The sequence below is a fragment of the Hippocampus zosterae genome, chromosome 12 (genome assembly GCF_025434085.1).
Source record: "Hippocampus zosterae strain Florida chromosome 12, ASM2543408v3, whole genome shotgun sequence".
Classification (NCBI taxonomy): Eukaryota; Metazoa; Chordata; class Actinopteri; order Syngnathiformes; family Syngnathidae; genus Hippocampus; species Hippocampus zosterae.
In genome coordinates, this window is record NC_067462.1 from 18,403,256 (window position 1) to 18,426,524 (window position 23,269).

At 40.8% G+C, this 23,269-nt stretch overlaps 1 long non-coding RNA gene and 2 pseudogenes across 1 annotated transcript in view; 1 reads left to right on the forward strand and 2 right to left on the reverse strand.

The window, feature by feature from the left end:
• LOC127612121 (uncharacterized) overlaps positions 1 to 4,511 on the reverse strand; it is a 35,856-nt gene extending 31,345 nt beyond the window's left edge. Inside the window, exon 1 of the long non-coding RNA XR_007965579.1 lies at positions 4,176 to 4,511. This is a non-coding gene — a long non-coding RNA (uncharacterized LOC127612121). The remainder of the gene's footprint in view (positions 1 to 4,175) is intronic.
• Positions 1 to 23,269, reverse strand: part of LOC127612110 (ribosomal RNA processing protein 1 homolog A-like) — a 162,840-nt pseudogene that overhangs the window by 107,903 nt on the left and 31,668 nt on the right.
• Positions 1 to 23,269, forward strand: part of LOC127612044 (ribosomal RNA processing protein 1 homolog A-like) — a 189,444-nt pseudogene that overhangs the window by 4,793 nt on the left and 161,382 nt on the right.

The window sequence follows — 23,269 nt, forward strand, 5'->3', positions numbered from 1 at the left end:
TTAGACATTCCATTAGGTTTTCTATTGTGTTTGTCAATCTCTCGATTTTACTGCATTTAAGTGCTTTGTCTACATATATTGCAACCCCCCCCCCCTCCTTTTTTGTTTTCTCTATTAGTTGCAAACATTTCATAACCTTCTATTTCCATTTCAGTTGTTTTATCTTCATCAAGCCAAGATTCTGATATGGCAATTATTTTAAATTTATTGAATTGATGTAAATCTGCTTCAATTCTAAGCCGCAACTCTTGTATTATTACAGTAACATGCCATCAACCGGCTGTGAATGCCGGCTGTGAAACTTCAAAATTGACGGCTACCAATCAATAGCAGGACACTAGTTAGGCTTTTATTTTTAAATTGGCTTTTGCAGCACTTGGCGGCGTTACCGTCATAGAGGATGAACAATCGTTGTGGAGGTTGGCTTGACTTGTTTTTATCGATTGGAGGCCGACCTGATCCCAGGTTTATTGCCATCACATACTGTTGCTGCCTTCGAAAACACTTGTAATTGTGCGCTGCTTAGTGGGATGGGGAATTTCGGGGCTCGCAGCGTGTGCCCTGTTTCGACTAGCAACAAACTTCAGACTACTTTTCAAAGGCAGTTTAATGGGTCCTTCAAATGAAAAAAAACCCTAAGTTACGCATTTTACAATTTTTGTAATGATGTATTTTGTGTTATACAAACATTCTTTTTTTTTTTTTCAAACACTCAAAATGTTCAGAGGCATCTGTGCTATCCATACATATATATAGTTTTTATTAGTTCTTTGGGATTTTTTTATTCTTTATTTTTTGCAAAAGGAAAAAAAAATTGTGTCTGGAGGTCCCAACCAAGCCCTACTAACAATCCCGACCGGACGTGTTCATGTAAAATGCATTGGTTTGAAGCCTCCTGCAAAGAGGCAAACTCATTTGCGATCCTCTGGCGCCACCTAAAAGTTGCACAATTGGAATGACCTCAACCCAACAATGTGGTATGCATACGTCTGTCCAAGCGAAAACAAAGCGATTGACGTAAAAATCGTGTGAAATGCATGTTTACACATTAGGTTTACGATGCTTTCAAAAATATGAATTTTAATGGGTCTCTATGGTGCAAAATATGTAAATTGTGAAGATTACGGAATCAAAACCTTTTTTATTATTGCTGTAATGCCTGAGAACTATCAGCCGGTGACGTCATGAAATTTAGGCCATTTTAGAACCCCCCCCCATACGTTTCAGCTCTCACGTGTTTTTCCGAATGCCTTAGCCTTTGATTCAAAGACATAATTTTACATTTATCGCAAGCGGTGGACTTCGAGGGTTAATAGGTAAAAATAAATCTACACGCATTTGATTCTGACAACCTAACACTGTAGTAGTCCCTCCTGATCAATGTTTACTCAAATGTCCCCTTTCTTCTAGTTATGAGGTCTGTGTGTGAATAGCTTATTTGTTTTAAAATGGAGCGTGGTGAGTTACTTTCTGTATGAAATGTACGATCTAATGAAAGCTGCCTTCCTTGTCCTTGCTTTGTCCAAAAACAGCTGATATAATACTCGATTCGATTTGAAGGCAAGATGGCGCCCGAGTTGGCAGCCGTCTGCAAGTGCTCTCATGAGCTTTGCTTTTTTTTGTTATTTTTGTGTTTGTTTTGTAACTTTGTGTTTGTTGTTATGTCGTGTGGACCTGATGTGGACTTTTTTCAGCATTTTTTGGCCACGACATTCATCAACATTCTGTGCTTGGTGGTTGCGCCTTCTCTGCAGCATGGGTATACCAGCACTGTTTTTGACTGGGAGGAATATCAGCGCCATTTGACTGTCGTTGCTGGACAGTCCCGGGGCGCTTGTGTCTTGCGCCTGTAATGGGCAGCATTTTTCACAGCCCCACTTTGTTCAGCGGAGAGATTGGTGCTGTTGAACGGTCTGCGGCTGGATGGATGTAAGGCTTGAGGAGCCGACGATGAGAAGAGGGGACGTTAGCGCGTAGCGCCGATGCGGATGTGGAACTGGGAGTCGCGGCTTGGAATTGAAGTGGATTTGCATGTGACAGGAGATGTGAGCCAATCTCTTTTTCGTCACTGGACGCTACAGCTTCGTGTTTGCTTTCAAAACTTAGCTTGTAACAGACGTGTGCACATTTTCAGCATGACGTCCCTGATCGACTGGTGAAAGGACACTTTGATCCTCTCCTCTTTCATCTATAACTGCTTGAGGCAACAAAGTGTATGCAGAAAAGTGGTGAAGATTGCACGACTGTCTGTGTCCCATGTGTTGTGTTATTTTTGTTATTTTGACTTCAAAATGGTGCCGCGTGAGTGGCTGCCTTTAGAGCAGCTCCTATATTTTGTTGTTCTACTTCTTCCTTTCATAACTTTGCAGCTGTGAATCGGGAATTTCTCCATTGCGAGTCTAATAAAGGTTTTCTTATCTTATTCACCAAGGCGCTCCTTTGGTTTTATTATTCTTTGTCCAGATGGCTTTACGAGTGAAGAAATGCTCAAGCTGTGGAAAGGTCTGTTCTACTGCTTGTGGATGCAGGACAAACCACTTTTACAGGTATTTCTTTATTTCTTTCGTCACGGCTTGTGGAACATTTTCAGGCTGAGCTGTGATTTGTCGCCAATCACTTCTTTGAGCTCTTCCCAAGGCGTTCCCAGGCTGTCCTGGTTCGCCCCAAGGAATTCCTACCTTTGGGACATGCCCGGAACACCTCACTAAGGAGGCGTCTAGGAGATGTATTTTGATGGACCGCTGGAGTCGCGGTGCAACCACTCGGTGACTGTAGACAGCGGCTGTCATGCGCAAAAACGTAATTTTTATGCCATTTGGGGGCAGGGATTGTTAAACTGGTCCTGAAATGGACCGGCCATTCAGGAATCCCACAATATTCCCTCTGGCCACCACGACCCTGCGTGCTGGGCTGAATTAATGGCACCCACTGCCATTTAATTGTTAAATATATTGAGCCTTTCTTGGATTGTTTCACTTTCTATTTGCTTAATTTGAGGCACAATGTTGTTCACAGGAGGAGCTTTCCAACTCTGTTTGCACACTGATTCACACCTTTCATGACATTGATGGACGTAAGTTGATCCTATGCTGGTGTAATTCCAAATACAAATTAAAATGTCAAAAGCCGGTGGTGAAAATTGTTTTCCACAGAACTATTATACCTGGAGAGCTCCCTTAAGACCTTCAAAAGAGAGTGGACTGGCATTGACAGACTACGAATGGACAAGTTTTTCCAGGTGTGTGTGCGTGCGCGCGCGTCCATGAATATATCACTTTTCTCCCCCTTATGGTGGCCCTTCTTTTCGTATTACAGCTGATCCGCTTCATGTTCAGACAAAGCTTTGAGATGCTGAAGAGAAACAATTGGGATAGCAGGTAATCCATAAAAACTGTCATGCGCAAATTGTACAGTACGTCATAACATAGGTTAAATATTTTACATAATGTCTTTTCTATTTTTTTTTTTTTTTTTTTAGTGTGGTCTCAAGATTTCTGGAGCTCTTTGCAACAGAGCTCCTGAACAGTGGCAACGGTGCACCTGCTGGTCTGCAGTTTCATATCTTGGACCTTTACTTGACGGAACTAGGAGCTGTGGGTGCATCAGAGGTAAAGTTATGATCCAAACGGGTCATTTGGAGTATGGAGCGTAGATGGAGATTTGGGTACTTGTCCGTATTTATTTTATTGATCCTGTTGAATGCCTTTTGTATCTACCCCGGTCAAGGATGACGCCTCGTACTGATGTCCAAAACGTTTATTCATGGAACACCGTGAAAACTAAAACACATTTCGAACAACAATCAAATTATAATATCTTGAACAGGACATTAAATAAATAACACAAATGACATACCGTGTGCACCTTGGTAAACCGAAAGTAGATCAAATAACGATAAATCACGTAGATCACACGGTATCATAGTTCTCTGACTCTCTCTCTCTCCGTCTCCCGTTGTCTTCTCGATCTTTCTCTCATTCCTCGCTATACACGGCACTTGACCCGGAAGTGATTTTTAACAAACATTCCGGATAACATATTCAGAGGATTTAAGGAAAAAACAAATATGAAAGTTCACATAGAAATATGAAATACTTTAGCTAAACAACAAGCCTAAAATAAATTATTTTTTGTTGTCATGGCAACCAACAACTCAGTCTTGGCGCCAGTTACACTCCCACCAAATTACTGTTGGAGTAACATTTGTAAATGAAAAATACTTTACACCCTTGAAAATAATCAACAGTAATTTCACCCTTGTTCTGATGTGTCCTTAAACGAGACAAATTTAATGTCATTCAAACAAACAATGGAATTTACATATTCCAAAAATTGACCTATTCTAGATTGAATATTTGACACCTTAACTTACAGCATCTGATGCTTTCTCCCTAGTTGCCTTCAACTAGAACCACTAACTTCTGTACGGCTCTTTGAACGACGGAAGGCTTATTGAGGCGCTCTCCCTTTCTCCCTAACTTTCGTTCTCCTATCTGTACGGTTACTTTTCGCACCAGCCGCACCAGTCCATCATCATCTTGATTTGCTTCAATAACCTTAGCAAGTTTCCATTCGTTGCGAGGGACATCATCCTCTTTGATGATCACAACATCACCAACTACCATGTTGCGCCTTGGTGTAAGCCATCGTTGCCTCAGGGTAAGGTTTGCAAGGTATTCCTTCCTCCACCTGTGCCAGAATTGTTCGGAAAGATATTGAATCCTTCTCCACCGTTTTTTGACGTAGAGATCTCCTGGATAAACTTGCCAGGTGGGGGAAGTGGTAAAGAAGACTTCATTGTAATCAAATGATTTGGCGTGAGAGGTTCCAAACTTGTGGGATCACTGATGTTGTCAACAGTTAAGGGCCGATTGTTTACAATGGACATAGCTTCATAAAAGAAAGTCCTTAGGGAAGAGTCATTTAACCTTCCAGCGCTTTGGGCCAAGACAGTGCTCAGTACACTGCTCACCGTCCTGATTTGACATTCCCATACCCCGCCAGTGTGACTAGAGCGTGGCGTGTTCATCTGAAAATCACATTGTTTGTCTGTAAGGTAGGAGGCTAATCTTTCTTGATTTAATTCTTTTAGCGCCTTTGCCACCTCATTTCTTGCTCCCACAAAATTAGTGTTTTGATCAGATCTTATATGTCTAACGGCTCCACGGATAGCTACAAAGCATCTCAAGGCATTGATGAAGGCATCGGTTGTCATATCTTCAAGAATTTCAATATGCACTGCCCTGGAGCACAGACACGTGAAGAGCAGGCCATACCGTTTTTGCTCCTTCCTTCCCCGTTTGGTGTGGAAGGGGCCGAAGCAGTCCATACCACAGTAAGCGAATGGTGGTGTTGCATCAACCCGGTCACTGGGTAAGTCTGCCATCCGCTGTTCCTCTGGTGGTGCGCGAATTCTACATTGTACACACCGTCTGATGTGTTGAGCTACAGCTTTACTCCCACCAACAATCCAAAATCCATTACTCCGTAACTCATTGAGAGTTTGTCCTCTGCCTTGATGTTGTATTTTGTTGCGATGTTGACTAATAATGAGGTTTGTGAGAGCACCGTCTTTAGGGAGTATTACTGGGTGTTTTAATTCAAGCGACACAGCTGCTTTTCTTAGTCTTCCTCCTACTCTCAATATGCCGTCTTGAAGGCACGGGTCAAGCTGATAAAGTTGATGGTTACAAGGCAGTTTTCCTGATTTCTCGCTAAGCATGCTCATCTCCTTTTGGAAGACATCCTTTTGTGTCAGTTTAACAAGGGTCAGTGTAGCTTGCCTTTTTTCTTCTACGTTTACAGGTTTTGTGGTTTTGATTCTCTTGGCTAGCCGTTGGATGCGAGCAATGACGTTAAATGCTGTTGCCCATTTTGAAATCCGTGACAGAAGCTCTTGAATGTCAAATTGCCTTACAGCTTCTGTCTTTAACACTTGTACAATCCTCACCTCCGGATCTCCCACCAGTAGCTCAGGTGTCACCTCGTTTATGGCTATATCCCTCTCCCATAAAAACCTTGGACCGGTGAGCCAATTTGAGTTGATGAGACCTGTCACGTTCAGGCCTCTGGAGGCATGGTCTGCAGGGTTGTGTACTTTCTCTGCATCACCATCTTTAATGATGCCCTCCATAAACTTCAGATAGTCACCTTTGAACTTGTGATCTCTGTCCAACTTCCTTTTCAGTTGTTTCAGTCGTGCCAAAGCCAGGACCTTATTGTTTGGGAGGTGAGGTCGTGCTTTGAAAGGAAGTGGCATTTCGAGGTGACCGTGTTCATTTAGTTGGAAGCCTCCTTTTAATATTTGCAGAAAGAGAATGTCATCTTGAGATATGCTTTTTTCACCTGCTTTTGTGTCTGCAAAATCAGACTCAAGGGCTTTAATGATGGCTGATGGTGTTACAGGTGGTAACTCTTTGACAGATACTCGAAGACAAAGTCCAGTCACATCGCCTGCATTTACGCATTGTGCTACTCCTCCCACAATACTCCAGCCAAGATCGGTTTTGACAGCGTAAGGCTCGTAGTCACCTCCAGTAATGACCTCTCTTGGAATCAAGGCTCGGGAGCAGTCATAGCCAATCAATAATCCAACGCCACAATCCATTGGTGGGGGTATATCTCTTGAGTTATGTTAACAAGATGTTTCCATGAAGTGGCTGTTTTGCGGGTAGGAATATGTGTCCGGTCAAGAGGAATGAAGTCTCTTGTGTAGGCCGGAGGTAGGTCAATTGAAATATTTGAGGAAAATCCTCTTACTTTAAGTCCACAAACTCTTTCGCTTTTTATCACTGAGTCCTTTCCCATCATCGTGGAGAGTTTCAGTTTAACTGGGTCCATGTCTACCTTAAGCTTTGCGCACAACTCTTGATCAACAAACGTGTGGCTACTTTGTGTGTCCAACAGCGCATAAGCTAGGGTCTCTGTCTCAGGTGCGTTAGGTGCTGAGATCCAGACGGGCACAATCATTGATGTACTCACAACATCACTTCCCTTGACACAACAAGATAGTGAGGATGTGATTTCTTCAGTGGTGTTCTGTGCTGAGGCTGTCTCCGTTGGAGAACGATCTTCATGTAATGCGGTTGGATGACTCTTTAGGCATACTCCACACATGGCTCTATTTCTACATGCCTTAGAATTGTGACCCTTTCTCAGGCATGCAAAACATAGCTTATTTTCATAGATGTATTTTCTCTTTTCCTCTGAAGACATCTTCATAAGCTTCTTACATTTATGTATAGAGTGTTCTTCTCCACAGCATAAACATATGCCTGGATTTTCGGCATCTCGTAAATCGTTTTCATTGGGGTCTTGATCGGCTGTAGAGGTTTGCGGATCTTGGATCCTCACCTTTGTAGCAAATGTGTTTGCTTTTGATTGCCTACCTCCCTTTACTGTCATCTCAGTAGATTGTCTTAATGCGTATAGAGACGACACCGGATTACAAGCGATGCGTGCCTCTTTAGATATAAATGTTGCAAAGTTATGGAAACTTGGATAGTCTTTACCTTCATCTAGCTGCTCTGTGACATGACGGTTCCACCTGGATGTCACCCAATCTGGTAGTTTCACCAGCATTTTCTGGTTCTCCTCACAGTCGTTCAAAACTTGCAGACCCTTTATGTAAGGCATAGCTTTGCTACAAGTTTGTAGGAAATCGCTGAATTCTCTCAATTTGAAATATTCCCTCCCACCAATCTTTGGCCATCCGTTGAGTTTTTCTCTGAAAGCCCTCTGCACAATGAAGGAATTACCATATCTGGTGTTGAGTCGATCCCATGCTTGCTGATAGGCTTCTTCATCTCTTCTATAAAAACTGCCTTCAAGAGAAGATTTTGCCTCCCCTGCTATGTACTTTTGTAAATAAAACAACCTATCTGCAGGGTTTGAGCATCGCCTCTCTATCAGCGCTTTGAAGCTTGTACTCCACTCTATAAAGTTCAGAGGATCACCTGAGAATACTGTAGGCTCTGGGTTTGGAAGGCGACTGAGTGCTAATGATTCCTGTAATATCTGAACCAAGGTTGTCTCATTTTGTACAGTTTGCTGTTCGTGACGTGGGGCATGGTGAGAAGAAGGAAATGCAACATTCTCTTTGGTGTGTACGGGGCTGCTCGTACCATTCCTTTCCTTAATTTCCGCTTCTTCATATACACTTAACTGTGCCTTAATTACTTCCATGTCTCTCTGATTTTCAAGTTTTTTCAACTGCTGACGTTGAGCTTCAATAGCCTCTTCCATGTTAATCTCAGCTTCTTTCGCAGCCAGAAGAGCAGCCATTTCGGCCCGCTTAACTGAAATGCTTGGTGATTCGGACGGGTGCCCGGAAGGCTTGGCACTGGGTGCTGTAACTATGGAGGCGGTGGAACCATATATGGACCTGGCATATTCGTTATCTAGCAGCATGTGTAATTTTGCGTTTTCTGCCACAGCATCAAAATCTTCTTCATATTCTGTTAGACGGATTCTCATTACTTGCAGTAAGTCTGCTGTTGCCGCTGCACATGAATCAACTTTTCGCCGTAATTCTTGACTTGGTGTTGTCCGGCTTCGGACACTGTCGTATATTTCTTTTATCTCACCCTCTAGCTTCTCAACTTCATCCATCATGTCGTACATGTCTTGCTCAGGGCACCATTGTTTTAACTTTCTTCGGGTTTCTCTAACATGACTTTTCCATTTCTCATAAGTTACATTCAACTTGCCTTCCTTTTGAATGAACTCTTTCTCCTTTAGTTCCTGCATTTTAGGTGTCAAATGTCTTAAACGAGAGGATTTTCTTATTTTTGCCTCAGCCTCCCTTTCCACATTTTCATGCTCTTGCATCTCATCACACTGACTGTCACTATATTGAGACATTTTTGGAGATTTCAAACTTCAGAACCTGAGTTTTACAGAGCAATAATAACAATAATGCGCTTGTCAAACATTCAACAGATATTTTCACACATTCAAGAACTCACATTCATTAGTTCTCATTTATGATAATCTTCGCCTATGTTCTATCCATCTACTTTGTGAGCTACTGGAAGCTGTATAGGCCTTTGCCAACTCTGGTTAATGTCCACCGAAACCATTAGCTGCTACAGGATGAGAAGCACCGTCGCGCGTTGAAATCTTGCCTTACTGCCGGTTGAGGAGCGACGATGCATGCTGAGGCCTGTAGCTTGCTGCGGGTTGAGTGCGACGACGTTCGAAGTAGCTCGTGGATAGCTGCGTGGCACGCGGGTCGAGTGCGACGACGCTCGATGTAGCTCGTAGCTTGCTACGTGATGTGCGCCGAAGCCGATAGCTTAGCTTGCCGTGGGGGAAGCACCTGCGCGCCGAAGCCTCCAGAAGGATGGATGAGGACACGTTTTCACTGTATCTACCCCGGTCAAGGATGACGCCTCGTACTGATGTCCAAAACGTTTATTCATGGAACACCGTGAAAACTAAAACACATTTCGAACAACAATCAAATTATAATATCTTGAACAGGACATTAAATAAATAACACAAATGACATACCGTGTGCACCTTGGTAAACCGAAAGTAGATCAAATAACGATAAATCACGTAGATCACACGGTATCATAGTTCTCTGACTCTCTCTCTCTCCGTCTCCCGTTGTCTTCTCGATCTTTCTCTCATTCCTCGCTATACACGGCACTTGACCCGGAAGTGATTTTTAACAAACATTCCGGATAACATATTCAGAGGATTTAAGGAAAAAACAAATATGAAAGTTCACATAGAAATATGAAATACTTTAGCTAAACAACAAGCCTAAAATAAATTATTTTTTTTGTTGTCATGGCAACCAACAACTCAGTCTTGGCGCCAGTTACACCTTTCACTTGACAAAAATAAACTGAAGAGAATTTAGATATGAAATTTTGATGTCTATCCACTCTAAATGCCAATATTATAGTTTGAGTGACACATCCATTATAGAGGATTCTGCAAAAGATTTTGAGGAAATATTAATAACTTATTGAAATAAAAAAATGTGATGGTCCTTTTCACATTTTTTCTCCATAGCTCACTGCTGACCAGAACCTGAGATTCATCGAGCCATTCTGCAAAACGGCAGCCAAGACCAAGGAGTAAGTTCCTCTTAGCGTCCTTTTGTTTGATTTCATATCTGCAGGGAAGTATATTTTTTTAAATCTTCCACACCATTTTTAATGGTGTTGACTTAAAAAATATGTACTAAAAAGTACATTTTGTGTGAGTGTGTGTTTGTGTGTGTGTGCGCGCGGAGTGATAATATTACAGTTTAACCCCAGCCAGTCCCAGGGACTGGCTGATGAGAAAAGTGAGTCCCATTAGGCATTTCGAGAGTCCCAAATTTCGAATTCTTAAATGGTCTACTTATTCAATTGCATATGATAATAACACAAACAGCAACAATATACATTGCTAATAGGTTTATTTCTTATCAACAAATGCTGCAAAAATTTTAATAATTCAGGCATACGAGATTTGCTGAGAAATAGGTTCTTATTTCATTCCATAGTTTGGTCTTTGCGTTCATAAATTCTCCTCTCTTTACTCCGCTTCCAATGATGCAAGGCTTTCTCAAAGTCAACTTATCGCAAAAAACTATCCAACTTTAGCTGCTTCCTCCGTGATACCTCCGCAATAAACATTCGCAACACTTGTTCGCAACACTTGTTTTAACGATACAAAACTTGGCAATCATCTACTTTCCGCATATTGCAAGAACGACATGCGACATTACTTCATGCGAGATCAAAACAACAATGGTGGCGATTGTCAAACTGATCGTTGCGGGTGGGAAAAAAAGATGTACCGTAGCAGGCCTGAGGATTTAGGAAATTCACGTTTTTCGATTCCGTTGGATTACCCAATGGGAAACCATGGTAACTAATTTTGGGTTCCGTAAACGTTCATCATAGGAAGCCATTTTTCTATTTTGACTGATATTCATAATCAAGAATTCTGATACTCCAAAGTATAATGCTTCAAGGGTAAATGTTTGAAAACTATGCATTAACAATGAACATTATATCAGCAGCTGTGTACTCCAGGATTATTCAACGAAATAAATGGATCAAATTATGTTGTACTCATATGGCATCATGAATACAGCACACCACAAAATCAGAGTATTTTTTTCCAGTCTCACACCGCAAAGATTAATTTCCTGGTAATCATTAATACAGGTAAGTATTGCTGTGGCTTGACATCCTCTTCCCAAGACGATGCATGTGTAATCTACTATCAATTTGACGAAAGAATCTACCACGTGTCATCGTTAGTTCTACCGACAGCATATGACACCTTATGACAAATGTTTTATTCATAAAGTTACCACGCTACAACCAGTAAATTATAGAATAACCAAGACTGTTTCATAATACCGTATTTTCACGACTATAAGGCGCCATTAAAAGTCTTAAATTTTCTCCAAAATGGACAGGACGCCTTATGGTGCGGAGCGTCCTTTATATGCGCTGAGTTCCAAAATCTGACTGACTGCCGACACGCTGTTTATATAGAGAAAAGGCGGAAGTGACTGTGAAAGAAGTCGGCCAATCAGGGAAGGGTGGGCGTGTATATATACATATATGGAGAGGGAGAGAGGGAGAGAGAGGACAGACAAGCTAGTCCGCCAATGGTGAAGGGTGGGCGTGTAAGTGGACGCCTCAAGCCAGTACCAACACTTGTATAGAGTGTGGCAATGTGCATTGTTGCAAAACAACTCCGGTTTTGGTTTCTAAGAACCCCTGAAAATAAATTCGACAAAAAGACACGCCTACGAAGCTCAGTTCAAACTTAAAGCCACCGGTTATGCTTTTGGCATGCGTGCCCATCTCACAGCAGCGGTGAAAAAACAAGTCAAGCAAATGAGCGTGCCGTTATTCCCGGAGGCTTGACTAAAGAACTCCAACCGCTGGACATTGGCATCAACCGGGCGTTCAAAGTATAGTTGCAAACGGCTTGGGAACAATGGATGATCGGTGGCAAACACAACTTTACAAAGAGTGAGAGGCAGCACTTGGCGAGTTACGCCACAATACGCAACAACGAGAGGGAACGCGGCGTTTTTGATGGATTACGGTACTTGCACAATTGTTCAATTCTTTCTACACACACGCGCTGCCACCATGTTTCGCTCTGTTCTTTACTTTCAAATGTGGGAAAGCTTCACACGAGGGAAATGTTGACTTTGCTGTTGCTACTCCTTCTTTCCGCTCGGCAATGCCTAGCAACTCACACTAGCATGTGATGCATTCAATGACAACTGAGATGTGCAGTCCTCTGCTTCTGATACAGAGGATGAGGACTTAGATGGATTTCTGGGTGATGATTGATCGAAAAACGTGAGAACATTGTACGATGGCTAAATAAAATACACCCGAACTCAGTTCTGCTTTCGTTGCCTTTTTAAAAACGTGTTTTTATCTTATCTGTATGTCTTGGCATGCCACCGTATGCTTCAAGCTCACGTGTTGGAGTGCGCGCATGCATGCCGTATGTTTAAGCTGGCGTATGTTTTACCACTGTAAAACTGCGGCCATTAGTACGATGCGTCCTGTGTATGTGTAAAATACAGAAATGTCACCCATTAATGAGACTGCGGCCATTAGTACGATGCGTCGAATAGTCGTGAAAATACGGTATTTTTGTGAACGTCAAACGTGTAAGCGTCACTTGCTCGTGTAAGAAACCCGAAAGGAGTCAAGTGGCGTATTCGGGTGTGCTCAGTTTGGTCGAAAACCGGTTTTCAGTTCTAACCTGAGGTGTAAAAATCTCAAATTTTCTGGTCGAAATCCGAAAGCCGGGGTTTGACTGTACTTTGGTCAGATTGAAGTTATTTCTGTGATCACTGAGGGTTATTCTTTCATTAACAGAGGGGTAACAATAATTTTACGTATATGAAAACGTTTTGTCAGTCTTGAATACCCCATAACCCAGCGGAATATGTTTACTTCAAATGTGGTAGAATTATCGGGCCTTTGAATATGTTTTCATTTCAATGGCTTGAAAGTGTATTCATCTAATTTGCCAGACAATCATACAACTTTTGACCTTAACATTGAATAACGTCACCAAAGCAAAATATCTCCAATTTGGATGTCAGTGTTCAAGAGGATTTGGCTGGCGTCCTGGTCGTGTAATATTACAGGCAACACATCCTTTATTGATCATACTAGTTTTAGGAGCGTCACTGATGAATGGCAGCGAAATTCTGTCTTGATCTGAAGCTTCCTGCTTGCTTTGTAATATTTGCCATCCACTGATTGACCATTCTCTTTAATTGACCGTCTCACCAGTCGGACACTTTTCCGAGCGATCTGCAACAGCATCTTCAACACAATTATTGACCAGGCTCCCTATGCCATTGAGGATCTGATGAGGGAGCTGAAAGAAGCAGAGTCCTCTGATTCAGGCCAGTCCTCTGATGATGAAGAGGACCCCGTGAAGCAGATTAACGGTACATTTTCACAAAAATGGGAAGAGTTTGTTGTTTAATTTTTCCACAAACACAATATTAATCGTAATACCATGTTTAGACTAATGAGGCTGCATAATGCATATTGTTTTAAAGAACATTTTTGAGTTGATTTTCCTTTCAAAGTGTCAACGTAATGATTTTGAAGTTAGCACTTTGCAAAATGGACGGATGGATGGATGAACGAATCCATCCTACATACGGTGTTTGATATTTTGGTGGCCGCATTGCTAGGTCATAGCGACTAAACCGCTCATCTTTAGGTGGGCAGGATGTGCAAATCCGCTGGCATTAACATGCTTTCCACATCATCACTTCAGTAATACTTGTTCAGCTGATTCAACTGGATTGTCGTCATGCCCGTTTTTGAGAATGTACCTTGCACATGGCCAACAGCAGGCTTGATTTCTTTCCATAGCTTTGGAGAAAGCGCCACACAAGCGATCGTTCAGCTCAGTACCAAAAGGCCCACGGGCAAGTGTTTGGGACCACTGCTATATAGTACGCAACATTAAGTGCAATCTGACCAAAAAAAAAATATTCCCCAAACTTTGAGTTTCCGTTCAGAATCACTATTTATATAGCACACAACAACCTGTTTTTGTGTAAGTTATTGATTGCAAATCATGAATGCTACAGTGTTTTAAAAAGAACTCCATGAATGTTACATAATTTTGTAGATAAATGACTGAATTGAATTGAATTTTTATGCCAGGAAGACATTATTTGCTGGTTATTTTGTTTTCAGGCAGTAAATCATACTTGAAACAGGGTGCTCATGAATCAGGAGACTCCGACACAGAGTTACAATTTGATGATGATGATGATGATGATAATACAGCACCAGTTCTACAGGTTAGTATTGTATTTTTATCCTAAATGCATGTTGTTGTTTTTCCAAGAATGAACACATATTTTGGGATACTTGGGTTTTCATTGGAAAGACATATGCTACACTGCACCACTTTAGTCAGAGCTCTTGATAAATACCATGTTCTGCTTTCCCCCTTCTAATGAAACATCTATTTTACAGTTTGACTATGCAGCTCTTGCTGACAAGCTCTTAGAGGTGTCAATTCGAAGTAGCACACCCAGCCACAATAGAGAGAGGCTCTACAAAATCATCAAAGTGTAAGTTTTGTAGCCCCTCAGACAGTTTTGAAAGTATCATACTGTATCTGTTGTTGTGGTCCGTGTGATTTAAATATGGCAAAAAGAAAAGCCAAACCTTCCTGTCCTTATGTGGAAGAAGTAATTGCCCCTTGAAGCTAGTAATGGGTTGTGACGCCCTTGGCAGCAATAACTGAAATCAAGCATTTGCGATAATTTGTGGTCAGTCTTTGACGCTATGGAGGAATTTTGGCCCACTTTGGCAGATTTAATTCAACTATGCCACATTGGAGAGTTTCCCTTTTGAGGTCACGCCACAGCATCTCTATTGGATTCAAATCCGGACTTTGACTTGACCACTGCAAAATCTTACTTTATTTTCTTTTGTTTTTTGAGCCGTTCAGAGATGGACTTGCTGTTGTGTTACGGTTAGTTGTCTTTCTGCATGATCCAAGAGTGCTTGAGTTTGAGGGTGCAAACTAAACTGATGGTCGGACATCATCCTTCAGGATTTTCTAGTAGACAGCAGAATTCATTGTCCCATCAATCACAGCAAATTGACCTTGTCCTCAGATAGAAAAGCAGCCCCAGACCATCACATTGGCAACACCATGTTTTATTAATCAAATGCTATCATTTCTACCCCAAATGTAACAGGCCGCACAAATTCAATTTTTGATTCATCGGTCGACAGAATGTTTTTTCCAAAGGTTTTGAGGATCATCTTGATGTCTTTTGGCAAATGTGAGATGAGCCTTTGTGTTCTTTTTGGTCAACAGTGGTTTTCGCCTGGGAACTCTCCAGTGGATCCTATTTTTGGCCAGTGTCTTAAAATTTCAGTGGATCAGAGAGTTGTTCAGCAGATTGGGAAAAGAGTGATTTTTACGCCAGTCGAATGTAGTTTATGATATGCATTATCAGACCTCTTGTCTTTCAACATACTTTCTCTCTCTTTCATGGCAGGCTGCAGGATCTCAGTGAAGGTATTGTTATTTTTAAATTGCCTGATACGACACAATGTCTTTCTTGTTTATTTGTGTTATGTGACTCATCCTCTGCCTTTTTTTTCGGTTAGGTCTATTTCCTCAAGATGGCTATCCAGAGGAAGTCTCTACAGATGAGGATGATGAAATGTTTGCCAGCAGAAAGAAGATGAAGCGTGGATAGAATGCAAAGGAAACGGCTAAGAATCGTAAAGGACCTCTTTCTCACTTCAAAATGCAACTTTTCTGGTGAAGCAAGCCAAGCAACACAAGAGGAAGAAGCTTTCCAGTTCTACAATGATGATCTGCAGAGCCTAAAAAAAGTAGCACCAGAGAGCACACTAGAAGACCTGCTGCAAATGGACAGTAATATTGCAACCCATAACCAGGAATATGGAGAGACTGGTTTTGTCATTAAAGAGGAAGAGGAAGAGTGGGAAGATGCTGAAGAAAAAACACCTGAACCGAGGTCTCTGAGAGACAGTCTCAGCAGTATTACAGCACTCATTGAAGATGCTAAAGGCAGAAGAAACATGGAATGGCTGAGTACAGCACAAAAACTCAGAGACCTGATCCAAGAAGAACAAATGAAGTGTTGGGAAGCAAACGAGTATACATGACTTTTTTGACATGACTTCACGTAGCACACAAAGTGGAATAATTAATATACAAGAAATGTATGTTCATGTTAAAATAAGTCAAATAGGTTTATGCTCATACTTGTGCGCTATTGAAATAAAGAGTACATTTATGTTTTGTTTGTGTGTATGCGTGTGTGTGTGTGTGTTTACGTCAGATCAAATTTGCGATGTGTGATGTCACTCAACAATGACGACCTCCATGGAGACACAACCGTGAATGCCAATTTATTATGAATGAATATTTATATTATTACATTTAGTTAATTTGACATGGCTTCATGTAGCACACCATGATTTGCACTGAGTGTTGGAATACATACATGCTGCTATCTCCTTGCATTAATTAAATTATTTGGTGAAATTCATTAAATGCATTGGAGATAGTATATACCTTTATTTATATGAATAAAATTAATTATGAAGAAGGTTAGCTGGGGTTCAAATGTGTTGTAACAAACCAGAACAACAGTTTATCAGAATCGGCCGTCTTTGTTGTTTAAATTCCCCCCCAATGCATTGAGGGTGGACTGGGACAATCCATGTGGAATATTTCCGATTTCCCACTTTCATCGAGTGCAGCATACGAATGCTTAGGAAAGGGTGCATGGATAAAACCTTTAAATCTCCTTTCGCATAGGTCACTCATCTCCCGAGGCCTCTTTGGATTCTCGTTTTGCCTGAGTAATTTCCTTTCCGACCCTATCCAGATGAGATGATCTTGGAGGATAGGGTCATTCAAATTCTATCAATGCTTAGGAAAGGTGCCTGCTTGTAAACTTTAAGCCCCCGTTATTGTCAGAATTCTAACATTAAAGTTAGAACTCTGTCTTAATTCTCAAAATTCCTGACTTTAATGTGAGTAATGTGTCAGAATTCTGACATAAGTTAGAATTCTGAGAATAAAGTTAGAATTCTGAGACAAAAGTGGGAATCTTGCCAACCTTGGATTTTTTTCTTTATTGGCCCTAAATCTCTTCTGTACACTTGTTTGTCTGTTGACTGTTGATTGCAATGTATTATTTATATTTGTTCATATTTATATATGTCCTTTGTATTCAATTTTCACTGCCCTTGTTTTTAGCTTTGTGCTTTTTAATGCACCGGATATTTGCACTGTGGTTGAGGGGAAATACATTTCATCTATGCTGGATGTTGTAAATAGAGCATGTTTTACAATAAAGCTGGCTTTTGACTTTGACTTTTTGACTTTTCAAAATAACCGAAAACAAGATACAGGAACATACATCCGTGCCTGTGATGGCAATGTGTGATGTCATCTGTCTGCGACGAAATGAAGGAAAGTGCGCCTGAGCAGCACCGCTCCACGTGAATTAGTGTGAAAATGGCGGCCGTTCACGATCCAGAGATTCAACTGGCACAAAAGTTAGCCTCAAACGAAAAGCCCATTCGAACAAAAGCATTAAAAAAGCTAAAGAAGTATATAAATGTCAGATCACAGAAACTGACGGGTAAGTAACTCGCGTTTAGTGCTCTTATGTGCATTTATAACGGTGCTCGGAACATTCACAAATACGAATTAATAGCATTGCCTTGTGTTTTGAACGTTACATATCACTATATGGACACTTTTTGTGTCCAAGCTCAGTTTTTAATTAAATTCCATCCTTCGAAACTAAACAATGTTTTACAGTACGGTAAGTGGGTTCAGATTCAAAAGGTTAAGTTACACTATCCACAATTAACATTGTATACCCCTCATGTTGTGTTAGAAACGACCACCACTGTCTGTTGTTTGCGGGTCAATTTTTACCCAGGGTCTAACTTAGTCCTAATCATTAAAAAGAAAGGAGTATCACTCAATATTGTTAATACTACATCCTAACTAACATTATATGCATTCATAACCATAAAATCCTATTGTAATTGGATTTTATGGCCCCTGAGACACATCATGTCCCTTATTTTCACATCCAACCTTATTTTTTAGCTGAAAATAAGGTTGTTTAACCATATGTTAACTAAATGTGAAACCCATTGATAATAATGTTTTCTGACTATAATAGAACAATATTAGAATATAACTTCTGGAAAAAAAGTTTAACATATATATATATATTAATCATAGTTACATTGGTGGTGCTAGGGTCAAATTTGACCCGCATAAATTTGTTAGAAAAAAGGAGCCTTTGTTCTTCAGAAAACAACTTTATTTACCAAAAACACCAACCTCAGAATAATGATGACTGCATGAACACAGAAAACATTTTTTTTCAAACATCAACACTGTTTGATTCAGAAAATAAAAATTCAATCACCAACTTTATTTGATTCAAATAATATTCACAGATCAATTATGATTAATGAACACAAACTTGAAGATGTGTGTGTGTGTGTTCACCTGCACGAATCACAGAAAGCAAATGTTTGCATGTGCTCCCTGCAAATGTATTTTTTACAATTGTGGCAGGTTGTCGTCGTTTTTCTGTCTTTGTTTGAAGGGCAAAACTGGCACCTCTTTCTTTTGGTGCCTTTGGCATCCACTGGCCGGAGCCCTGTAGACCCTGTAGAAGTCGCTGCCTTACTTGCTGCCTGCAGCTCTCTCACCAACTCGGCACTGCCAGGAGCTCGGGGTACCCGCTGGCGTCTCTCTATATGTGGCCTCACCAGAGCCTTCCCCAGCTCCTCCAGAAAGAGCCTCCTCCTGTTGAACTTCCCAATGTTCCATCCAGTACTGACCTCCGTCCACACCACAAACGCATTGTAGGCCGACACATCCAGCATGTTGAAGAACACAACCATTGGCCACCGTAATGTTTTTCTCTGACAGGTGTATGTGCCAGTGACCTTATCAAGAACATCAACTCCCCCTTTGCAACGGTTATAGTCCAATATTATTGCTGGCTTCTTGTCCTCCCTGCTGCTCACAGCAGCGTCCTTGTGGAGGGTTGAGATCAGGGTGACATTCTTCCTCTTCTTCGGAATGTAGGACACCATTGTGGTGGTTTCTGTGAAAGCAAATTTTGAGGAGAGAGGAACTCTGTCTTTGGTGTCAATCAGGGCAGGAGGGAGCTCTGGTTTATTTTTTCTTACTGTTCCCACCATGGTCAGTTTTCTCTTCAGCAGCTCTTGGCCGAGGGCATAAGAAGTGAAAAAGTTATCGCAGGTGATGTTATGCCCACGTAGACCCTCTGTCAAGTCCAGCACCACCCGCATGCCCTGGTTCCTTTCGGCCATTCCACTTGCAGATTAGCCTGTGTAGATCTGCATATTCCAAGCATAACTGCTCCTGGCATCGCATGCTGCCCAGATCTTGACTCCGTACTTTGCAGGTTTGTTTGGAATATACTGCCTGAACGGACAGCGGCCTCGGAATGGGACAAGTCGCTCGTCTACAGTTACCTCTGGCCCAGGATTATACATGGACGGCAGACGCTCCACCCACTTGTCCCAGACTTCCCTGATGGGAGCAAGTTTGTCAAGGGCACGCCGTGCTACTCTGGTCTCCCGGTTATCAAAGCGGATGACTCTCGACAGGACATGAAAGGTCTGAAGGGACATTGTGGCACAAAAAATATTCCGACCTGACTCAGCATCCCAGAGGCTCGAGGTGGCTTCATTGTTGGATCTGTCAAGGCAAGACAAGGAGAACTTATTTATAAAGCACATCAACACGGGCAATAGAAACACATAATGATGATGATCAATAATAATATCATCATCATAATTCATTCTATTCATAAATATAGTGCATTTACATATTACATATCATTACATATTACATATTATAGATGCTTTACATCGAGAATGAGGTAAACCACAGACTTAGTCGTTATCTGTGGCTATTCACAAACACATTACATACAGGGATGTTTTACTGGCTAGGTGGCCAGTGAGCCAATTTTATAATATACAGTGTAAAATAACATTTGAGTTTGTAAGAGATGATGCAGAATACACACCTGTACACCCCAGCAAGAAGCAGAAGGCCGAAGTAGGCATCAAGTTTGATACCATCAATGTCCTCCCAACTTTGGCTGAAGACTTTCCTCCCCTCCAGGTTTGTCATCTCAATCAAGATTGATTGGATGGAGCTTGGTATAAATAGCTGAAATGCAGTCTTTATATCTTGAATATGTGACTTCGCAAATCGAGTGGGTCCAGGGGTCATTTTTATAATGTTTGCAGATGTTGCTCTGCCTTCATTTTCATATGGAATTGAGGACCAAACCTGCCCATTCTTCGAAACAAAGCCCTGTTCTGGCTCATTCAGTCCTACTTCCTCATCTGGATCGGATGTGTCTTCATCTGGATGTGGATCATATTCCACAAAATCGTCCTCAGACACGTCTTCCTCTATTTCAGCCTGATCCATCTCCTCCAAAGCCTCTCCCTCCTCGAGGATGTGATCCAGAATCTCACGGACTGTATAATGCCTTTTGCTCATGATGAAATTGACAGATGCTGCTGCACAATGAAACTCAAATGATCCAGGCTCAGGTATTTATAGATATTTCTGCGAGAAAATCTGGGCACTGGTCAAATCAAGTTCCCATGGACGGGAGGGGAGGGGGTTGTCTGTGTGTGTGTGTGAGCAAGACAGGTGTCTAGTCAGGTCAAGTTTATTTGTAAACATTGTAACATTTCATTACAAGTTCTCACGCGCGGGGGTTGGGTCACATACTGTACTGTGAGAGATTTGTTTTCTTGGAGAAAGAGTGGAGGTTGGGGTCAGATAATGTCTGAGTTTTGTATAGTTTTACCTTGCCGGGTCAAAAATGATACCCTAACACCGCAGTTGTAACATTTATTCTGACGATACCTTCAGAATTTTCAAAATGGTGAAATGTAGTTTTGCTGTGCTTATGTAGGTGTTGTGGAGGATATCATAAAGCCTTGTTCTAATAAAATCAACTACATGGTAGTTATTACATATTATAACCTTGAAACGGGTCACTGGAGACCAAGGCGCAATATAAGGGATACATCAGCAACGTCGTGCTAACTAAAACGCTTATTGTTAAAAAAAAAAGCCAAATGTAATGTTAATGTCAGGAAACTACGAGCAGTTATCAAAATTCACATGCACATTTCTACCTATGCCCACGTAAACCTCTGTGGATATCAAAAATCGCTACACTATCATAGATTTTATGGACATTAAGCTATCAGGAGGCTCACTGTTGAGAATAAGCTTAACGTGTCTTAATGTTTGACAACTTATCGCCACCCAAATTAACACTTAAATCCACTTCAACCTCTGAAAATAAGTAATAGTCTCTTTGTTTAGGATTTTATGAGCATTAATAATAATAATAATACATTTTAATTGAGCTTTTTCTTGCCCATAGGCGTTCACTATAGGGCATAATGCTTAACGCGGCTTGATGTTCTCTCTATTCTCTACCAAAATTCATGGGCACAAGTCTGCCACAGTGTCTGAAAATATAAAAAAAAATCTGGCCGATATTTGAGATCTTGTAGACATTAATGTCTTCCTCTCCTCTCTGTGTGAATTAAGTTTAATGTTGAGGAAGGCGCTTAATGTCTGCATGCTGTCCTAAGTTACGCCTGCTTTTCCTTTATATAAGCAGCCTGTCCGCACATCAATCAGTCAAATGCAGTGCAGCTACTCCACATCATTCACAGAATTTGGAACTTGGTTCATACACAAAGTGCCCCACATTATTAGGCGTTCCTTCCATTTTGGAGGACATGTAAGAGTTTTGAATGTGCCTTGTAGTCATGAAAATATGGTAACGTTGCAGACATCTATACTTAAGGTTTGAAATTCAGATATCACTATCTGCCGTTTCGACCAGTGTCAAATCTGTTACCGATACTGTGCATGAACATTCTGATTGGAAATTTTACCAGTGGTGACAAAAGTCCAATTCAAGAGCCTTGATTTTATTTTTTTTAAATGCTTGCATTTTTTTTCTGCCTCAGGTAAGAGTTTAGTTGGTATGCACTATTTGAATAAGAATAAGAAAACCTATAATTGTCTCACAATGGAGAAAATCCCAATTTACAGCAGCAAAGTTATAAAGGAAGAAAGTAGAACAAAATATAGGAGCTGCTATAAAGGCAGCCACTTTTGCGGCGCCATCTTGAAGTCATAATAACAAAATACAATACAATACAATACATGCTGATTTATATAGCGCTTTCACAACAGCGGCAGCTGTAACAAAGCGCTTTACAAAACAGTTAACATGAAGTAAAATAATAAACACAACACAACATAAAACACGGACAGTCATGCAGTTCTAACTACAATACAACACATAAGATTGTCTGTGTCTAATGTGTCTTGTCTTGTTGCATGTTGTGAGAGGGAATGTAAAGGTATGTTGCACATACAGCACATTTGACAATAAAATTGTAGTTGACTCGATAAGACACAGTCGTGCAATCTTGACCACTTTTCCTGCATGCAGTTTGTTGTTTGATGCAGTTATAAATGAAAGAGGAGCTAATCAAAGTGTCCCATGTTTGGTTTGGGTTTGGGTTGTTTATTGAACATAAAACATATACAGTAATAATTTGACAGAAAATAAGGTAGATAAAAAAGTAAAAGAAAGAAATCAGTCTTCATTCAACACAGTTATGTTCAAGGGAGTAGGATGAAGTAAAAAAACGTATCTTGTCCTACCCCGTTATGTGTTTATATCTACTAAATCATTTTTATATCAATCAGAAAAGAAAAAGTAAGAAGAAGTCTCCATTAAGGCTCATACTTTACCCTTAACCGTGATATTTTCACAACTTTTGGTTTGTATCGGGATTATATACATCCTCACCCTGGCACTCTTGTGTCAATTTTCTCTTGTATTCATAATGGGTATTGCAATACCTTTCTCTATTTATCAACTTAGTTCTGATTTATCATTATATTTAATGTTTAGAATTTATCATTTTAACTCTGATTGGTGTAGGTTGTTTGTACTATTTTTTTGAATTTGTTTTTGAACTCAGCAAGCGATTTACTCATTTTTAGGTCCGTTTCGAGATTATTCCACAGATTAACACCTTTGCTAGATACACTTCTTTGCTTGATGTTTGTTCTTGTTTTGAGTTTTTTGAATAAGTTGGTACCTCTTAATTCA